The following is a 6,892-nucleotide window of genomic DNA, read 5'->3' as shown; positions in this document are numbered from 1 at the left end:
TACTCATACACTGCTCAAGATACAACACACAGCGCAAAGCGCTTATACAACACTGCAAACTTAAGAAAATTCAACTAAGCACCACAAATCTTCTGACCGACGACCGTTTACTTATTGACAAAATAGTATTTTATTTGCGCACTACAGGACTATTGTGGAAATTATAATGGTAGATTAAAAAGGATCGCAGGTTCACACCAGGCTTAATGACCTCATTATAGGTCGATAGCCTTAAAGATCCAACAACATAACAACAACAGCGGACCGGAAAGAGAAACTCCAGGTTTTTTAATGTTCCTAATGATACATTTGTCTAAGTTATTCAGAGTTTGAAAACTACTATTTTCATATTTATCGATTATACCTGTTCCTCTATCGTCTTGAAATAGAAACATATTCCTACCAGTAGTCTGTATTTTAACTGGGCACATGGTTGTAAGTAGTATCAACTGTAAAAATAATGTAATTATTCCGCTCAAAATAGGCCTAACTAAAGCTAGGCCTCGATCCCTATCATCAATATGTCACCATGCAGTCGATTGCGGGGATCCTGATGACGACTCGGAGGGTGCCGATCAAATCTGACAGTTTCCGAATGTGGTAAAGCATGCTACGTATTTTCCACCTCTAGTCCTACAGTTGTTTAGTCACAGTTTTTTCATATTTTGAAATACCTTTATGTTGACATTTGATTTCAAACCTACGCGAAATCATGTAATTTGTTAAACTGTTCGAATCGCGCCACCAAACCACAGTCCGCCAGTGCGCCATTTTTGGAACAGTCCGTGAGAGTAAACTATTTCAGCACGTCAAATTCTGTAAGTTTTCTCTGGTAAAGTAATGGACGTCTTGCCTTTTTAGTCACTATGGTTCTTGGGATCATTCTTTTGACGATTCATCGTAATTTACTATATACTCTGATTTGAATTAGTCCTGTTTATACCTTCATGATCAAAGGCTGTGTCTTCCATGCGTGCAACGAGACTTGGTAATGCTTGCTCAGCGCGAGTGTAGGCATGCAAGGTTATGTATAATGTAGGCCGAATGATTAGTCACACTGCTATGATTGCTGTTGGAGAGTACGTACATTCACACTACGTAAACAACTATTTAGGTCTAGCGTTCTAGTTTTAACATGTTTATGTAGGGATGCATGTAGCCTAGGCCTAGGGTCTAGCGTTCTAGTTTTAACATGTTTATGTAGGGATGCATGTAGCCTAGGCCTAGGTCACCCTGATTAATGCTGACTGCTGTGTGGTACAGAAGAAAGCCCATCCATCCATCCATCCATCCATCCATCCATCCATCCATCCATCCATCCGTGCACTTGATTTCAAGCTATTTTGGGCTAGTCACTGGGATTAGGCATCTCTGCCTTAAACTTAAAGACAGCGAGATTGGATTAATGGTGTTTGCAGTATAGGTGCTAGGCCTAAATCTAGCATGCCAAGGCTTGGGTTTTTATATATTTAATATTTTGTTGGCATACGTACATAATTATTTTATTGGTTTGCATTTGGAATTGGAGCCAGTTTTTAAATTGAAAATGGCCGAGTTCAAACCTGTGTCCTATTATTGAGTATTGGACTCATCGTAGAAGGAATCATTTTAGCTGGGGTTTCACGGCATCTTCTGGAAATTGCTGATAGCTGTAAAAATAATGATGAAAGTGAAATGCCTTTAGTTTTTACCATGCCTGCTGTATCTGAATATAGTCTGGACAGCTGCGAGAACATTGCTGATGATCATTCACTTTGTTTTGTTCAAGAAGGTTTTGATCATTTAAACAGCCATGACATATAATAGTGGAAGTACTGGCACGACTGGTTCCTTGCATGATTACATTTCAACATATGAGAATGCAGTTGGCTATTCGGATGGTGATATGGGTGACCTTGACAATGGTTATGCAGGAAGTTTGTTAATCAATTTTTCAGATGAAATATTTTATTCTTCATCTGACCCGGAGGACGAAGTGGGAGAAACTGAATGTATCCGTGAAAATTTGGCAGAATGGCCTTGGCCTGTAAATTTAAAATTTCACACGTTGCCCTGTATTCCCTTCTTGGCATATTATGGAAAAGTCATCCTGACCTTCCCAAAGACCCAAGAACATTAATGCGCACTGAGACAGTAACAGGTATGAGAGAGGTTGCTGGTGGGTCATACTATCATTTTGGTTTGGAACCAGGAATAATTTCATGATTGAAAATGTATCCATCATTGGCAGCTCAAACTTTATCACTTCAGGTTAACATTGATGGGTTGCCAATATGGAAGAGTTCACCTTATCAGTTCTGGCCTATTTTAGGCATCCCAGAGCATCCAGTTCACAAAGACCCATTTATTGTAGGGTTGTTTTATGGTTCTTCTAAGCCAAATGATCCTCCGTCTACATTCTTGAAACCGTTCATTGAAGATATGAAACTTGTCCAACGTGAAGGTGTTACATTTGATGGTAGTCATACCAGTTCATATTTCAGCATTCATTTGTGATGCACCAGCCCGAGCCTTTGTTAAGAACTGTAAGGGGCATTCTGCTTATAGTGGCTGCTATCAAAGATGCAAACAAGTCGGTGTCTGGTTGAAGATGACGACATTTCCGGTACTAGATGCTCCCCACAGGACTGACTATGAATTTGCCTATCAAACTGATGAAGAGCATCAACTTGGCCTATCACCCCTTGTAGACCTCTCTGAATTTCCACCTTGTGTGCCTTGGTGTCACTAGATGACTGCTTAATCTTTGGTTCAAAAGTCCTCGAAGTGTTAGGTTAGGTTCAAGGACTGCTGCAGTTTTGTCAGACTTGTTATGCAATATGGGGAACTATGTTCCTAGAGAGTTTGCTAGAAAACCCAGACCAATTCAGGAGAAGGATTGTTGGAAAGCTACTGAATTTCGTCAGTTCTTACTTTATACGGAGCCTGTTGTTTTAGCTGACGAGCTACCTGATGAGATGTACAAAAACTTCCTTTTGCTTTCTGTTGCTATCTACATTATGTTGAGTCCTTCACTTTCATTGCAGTACTCTAATTATGCCCTTGAGCTCAGTCTATTGTTTGTACAAAATTTTTCAGACATCTGTGGTAAGGATCAAATTGTCTATAATATGCATGAAGATGTCAGGTTGTTTGGCATTTTAAATAATGTCTCAGCCTTCCCACTTGAACACTTCCTTCAGAAGTTGAAGAAGTTGGTTCGAAAACCCAAGTTCCCTCTTCAGCAGGTTATTCGAAGCCTTTCTGAGTACAGCATGTTCTGAAAATACCCAAGGAAGAACAGGCAGCTGTTACTGGTAAAAGAAAAACAAAAGCATTTCACAGGCCCTATTCCAGCTGGTTTTTGTTGCAGTGTTCATTACAAAGAAGTACATGCGAGTCTAGGCAGCAACCTAGGATTGATTTCAACATACCAGGGTAGCAACTGCATCAAAGTTGGAAACAATGTCGCAGTTGTTAAGAATATCCTTCAGAATGAATCTTGCTACTACCTTATTGTAAACAAGCTCACCAAGAAAATAGCTTTTTTTACCTATCCACTGAATTTGCAGGATTTAGGAATATATGGGGGGTTTCCAAATTGTCTCGTGAGCTTGGTACTGTACCTGTTCAGCGATGTCACAGCTAAGTTTTTTTTTTTTTTCCCATATGATGAATGGGTTTGCATCCCATTTTTGCACTCCATTTAATTTAAGGTTACATGTTTATGGATGGATATCTTTAAATTTTAAAACTTTTCTTTTACCTGAATGGGCAAAATTCTCGTCTATTATTCATGTTATTGGTAAACGTCATTGTGATATCAGAGCATGCATGCCCGTTTATAAAAAATGCATTTTGTGAACAATAGTGTCAGTACATGTATGTACCCGGTACATGATGTACATGTACCTTTGATGAATCTGAAGAGCACTTACATATTTTTATCCCTCTCCCAATATAGGCCTATACTAAGTCTGTTGGTTAGAGTAGGTGCAGGTAAAAATTGTGTGTTTACGTGTAATGGAAGTTAGTAGTTTCAGCTCTCAGTATCTTCAGATATGCCATCTGGTCATTTTTTCACCATTGTCTGTCATTTTTGTCTTCACTACTGTGGTGATATGGACACTTGGGTTAATTTTCACAACCTAAATTGCAGGGTTGGACTCTTGTTGCTAACTAAAATTTTGTAGGAGCCATGTGATATAGGCCTAGATCATCACAATGCCTTTGAATGTTGCTGTATATGATAAATTGCTTGGAGTCACTTGAACAAGAATGAAACTTCTTAGTCCTCATCCATTAGTTCTCGGTTTTGGTGCTATACATGGAAGGTGAAGTTGTCAAATTTCCATGTTTATTGATAGTTGCAAGTAATCTGACAGCGGGTACCTTTCTGCATTGTAGGTGAAGATAAAATGTATTCTGTAGTGGTATTTGTGGATGAGGTTAATGTAGACATGGTCCCAACAAAATTGATCTTTGCAAAGGAGAAAAAGTCATATTGTTACTGGCCGAGCAAACATAGAGAATCGAAATTGCGCAGGGCAGCAGTACGAGAACAGGCAGATCCATTACAAGGATGGGAAACGTATGAAGTAAGGGTTATTCATCAAGCATGTGAGTTGAATAGATTCAGTTGTGTTCCTCATGTTGTACACTTGTTGTATGCAGGGGTAGGTTTTTGATATACATTACACATGGTACATGTAAATGCACTACCTTGGCCTTCAGAAAAGATTAGACATAGGCATAGCTTTAAAAACAAAGCTTCATGAAGTTGGCCATTTGGCAATTACTTGAGTTACTGACCCATTGGCATTGCAAGGTAGTCTGAAGGTTGTGTTACATGTAGGGCCTGACAGTAATACATTGTATTCACCACATTGCAAGACAATGGTCTGGCCACAGTTCATTCCTGACAAGTGACAGTTTCATGACATTGAGATTGTATCCTTATCTTTAATAACATAGTATCCAATTTATTTTAAGCCTTTCAATTTGTCTTTATTTTAAGGCAACTACGAGGCATGTCGAAAAACCATGGAGGAAGCAGAGGAATGAGGCAAGTTCACAGCCTATTCGTGTTTATACCAATTTTTAATCAATCATGACATTTGGTTGAATACTCGGTCATAAAACGATTACCAGATATAGAATATAATTTGTAATCTCTAATGAATTTGTATATCATATATAGAATGTATGTGGTGTTTATGGTTTTATAACAAAACTATACTATTACTCTCCAGGAGTGTGGTATACAATAAAGATATGCAGAACAGGTTTCTTTTAAGTCTTTAAGATGAAAAAAGTGATTGGATTTTGAGAAAATTGCAATTCAACATTCAGGCTGAAAAATTGTAAAAAGGAATAGATTCCAGAGTCGCACAAACACGGATATTTGACATGAAACTTGTTTTTCAGTAACTCCTAACCTAACATAACCATTCTATAGGAGAAATAGATCTTTCAGATGCCAAAAGAAAAGGATAAGTTCCAGAATCATGCAAACATGGATATATAACATGAAATCTACAATACCCAATAGCTCCTAACCTAATATATTCTAGCCTAACCTAACATAATCATCCTATAGAAAAAAATCATTTGAATGGGAAAAAAAAAGATTGTGTAAATGCATATGTGTGATACTGGAATAGAACTGGATTGTCTTTACCAGGGGTGCTGTGATCATTTTAAAAGATGCCAGAACCCTGCAGGACTTAACCAAATCCTGCCATCCCCATTATCATTGTTTCTATATCCAGTGGGCCCAATGTATGTCACTCAATGATTCCATATGGTGTGCACTAGCTAGTGACCATAAAATAAGTATAATTATCAAGCAAATAAAGATGTCTATTTTTTTCTGGAACTACTCACCTATATAAAAATAGAAAATTAAATATTCACTTTTGTAACTTGTAATACATCAATGTAGTATATGCTTTTCTTGGTGGAGATCAATAAGAAAAAAATGTTTTAAGCAAATACACTACTGAGTGGAGTTGTGACAATAGGTTCGAGATGCCATATTGTCTTCTCTCCAATCCTGTCAGTGTTGTCAGTTTGACAATGGTGCTGATGGTGTGTACCGGGTGTTCTCCCTCTCCAAGTGATGTCACCAAGCTACATATTTTTAAAACAGTGCCAAGGAACTGAGATGTAGTTCAGTTCGAAGCTTTAAGATTCGTTTAGATAAACATTTAAGCAAGGTGCTGTAATGACTGCCATTTATTTTATTTTATTTGATTATTTGTTTGTTATTATTTGTCTTATTTGCTTGATTTCCATATTTATTACTTGTATATCAGTTTATTATTACTATTTACCTGTTTGTTTATTTAACTATACCTGTGTATTATTTATTATTATTTACATTAGTATAATTTTTATTTTATATATTTTTTTATCATTTATATATTTTTTTTGCATACAACCTAATTATGGACCAAAAGGTCTCCTGTTCGCATGCTCCGCCTTTGTAATCCTTTGTAATCCTTCATGATTTTCTTCAAGCTATGAAACTCTACCCCTAGCAGTCAAATCGGATGACAAAACAGGCCATCAACATCCCTGATGATGACAACGACCTTGATGACCTCTAGAATTACATGTACCACATGTACGCTGGTTACGTTAGACGAATATATCATACTTTTATTTCTTTGACCTTTGCATCTATCACAACAAAGATGGCATCTCAAGCAGTCATAGTTGTTCTGTTCATTAGTGTGTCACTTGTAGCAATTTTTTCTGTTATTAATTTCTGCCAAGAAAAACATATTGTGTTGATGTATTATAATTTACAAAGTTATTATTTAATTTTCTATTGCTATATTGCATAGATGTGCATTTCTAAAAAAAAAAGTACCGAAAAAAGAGCCACCCACTTGCACAGGATCTCCAG

At 37.2% G+C, this 6,892-nt stretch overlaps 1 protein-coding gene across 9 annotated transcripts in view; it reads left to right on the top strand.

The window, feature by feature from the left end:
• Positions 1-276: 276 nt before the first annotated feature.
• The window catches only part of LOC143022648 (uncharacterized), a 76,338-nt gene continuing 69,722 nt past the window's right edge, over positions 277-6,892 (top strand). For 5 of the 9 annotated variants that reach the window (XM_076180961.1, XM_076180965.1, XM_076180958.1 and 2 more), the window contains exons 1-2: positions 277-818; positions 4,997-5,044. The gene's annotated coding sequence lies outside the window, so the exon portion shown is untranslated. The remainder of the gene's footprint in view (positions 819-4,996; positions 5,045-6,892) is intronic. The other 4 variants (XM_076180964.1, XM_076180963.1, XM_076180960.1 and 1 more) reach the window with 2 other exon arrangements.

The sequence above is a fragment of the Oratosquilla oratoria genome, unplaced genomic scaffold (assembly GCF_046742065.1).
Source record: "Oratosquilla oratoria isolate Oo_2021 unplaced genomic scaffold, ASM4674206v1 SCAFFOLD132, whole genome shotgun sequence".
Taxonomy (NCBI): domain Eukaryota; kingdom Metazoa; phylum Arthropoda; class Malacostraca; order Stomatopoda; family Squillidae; genus Oratosquilla; species Oratosquilla oratoria.
The sequence above is the reverse complement of the archived record's forward strand: the minus strand, read 5'-3'. Positions and strand labels throughout refer to the sequence as shown.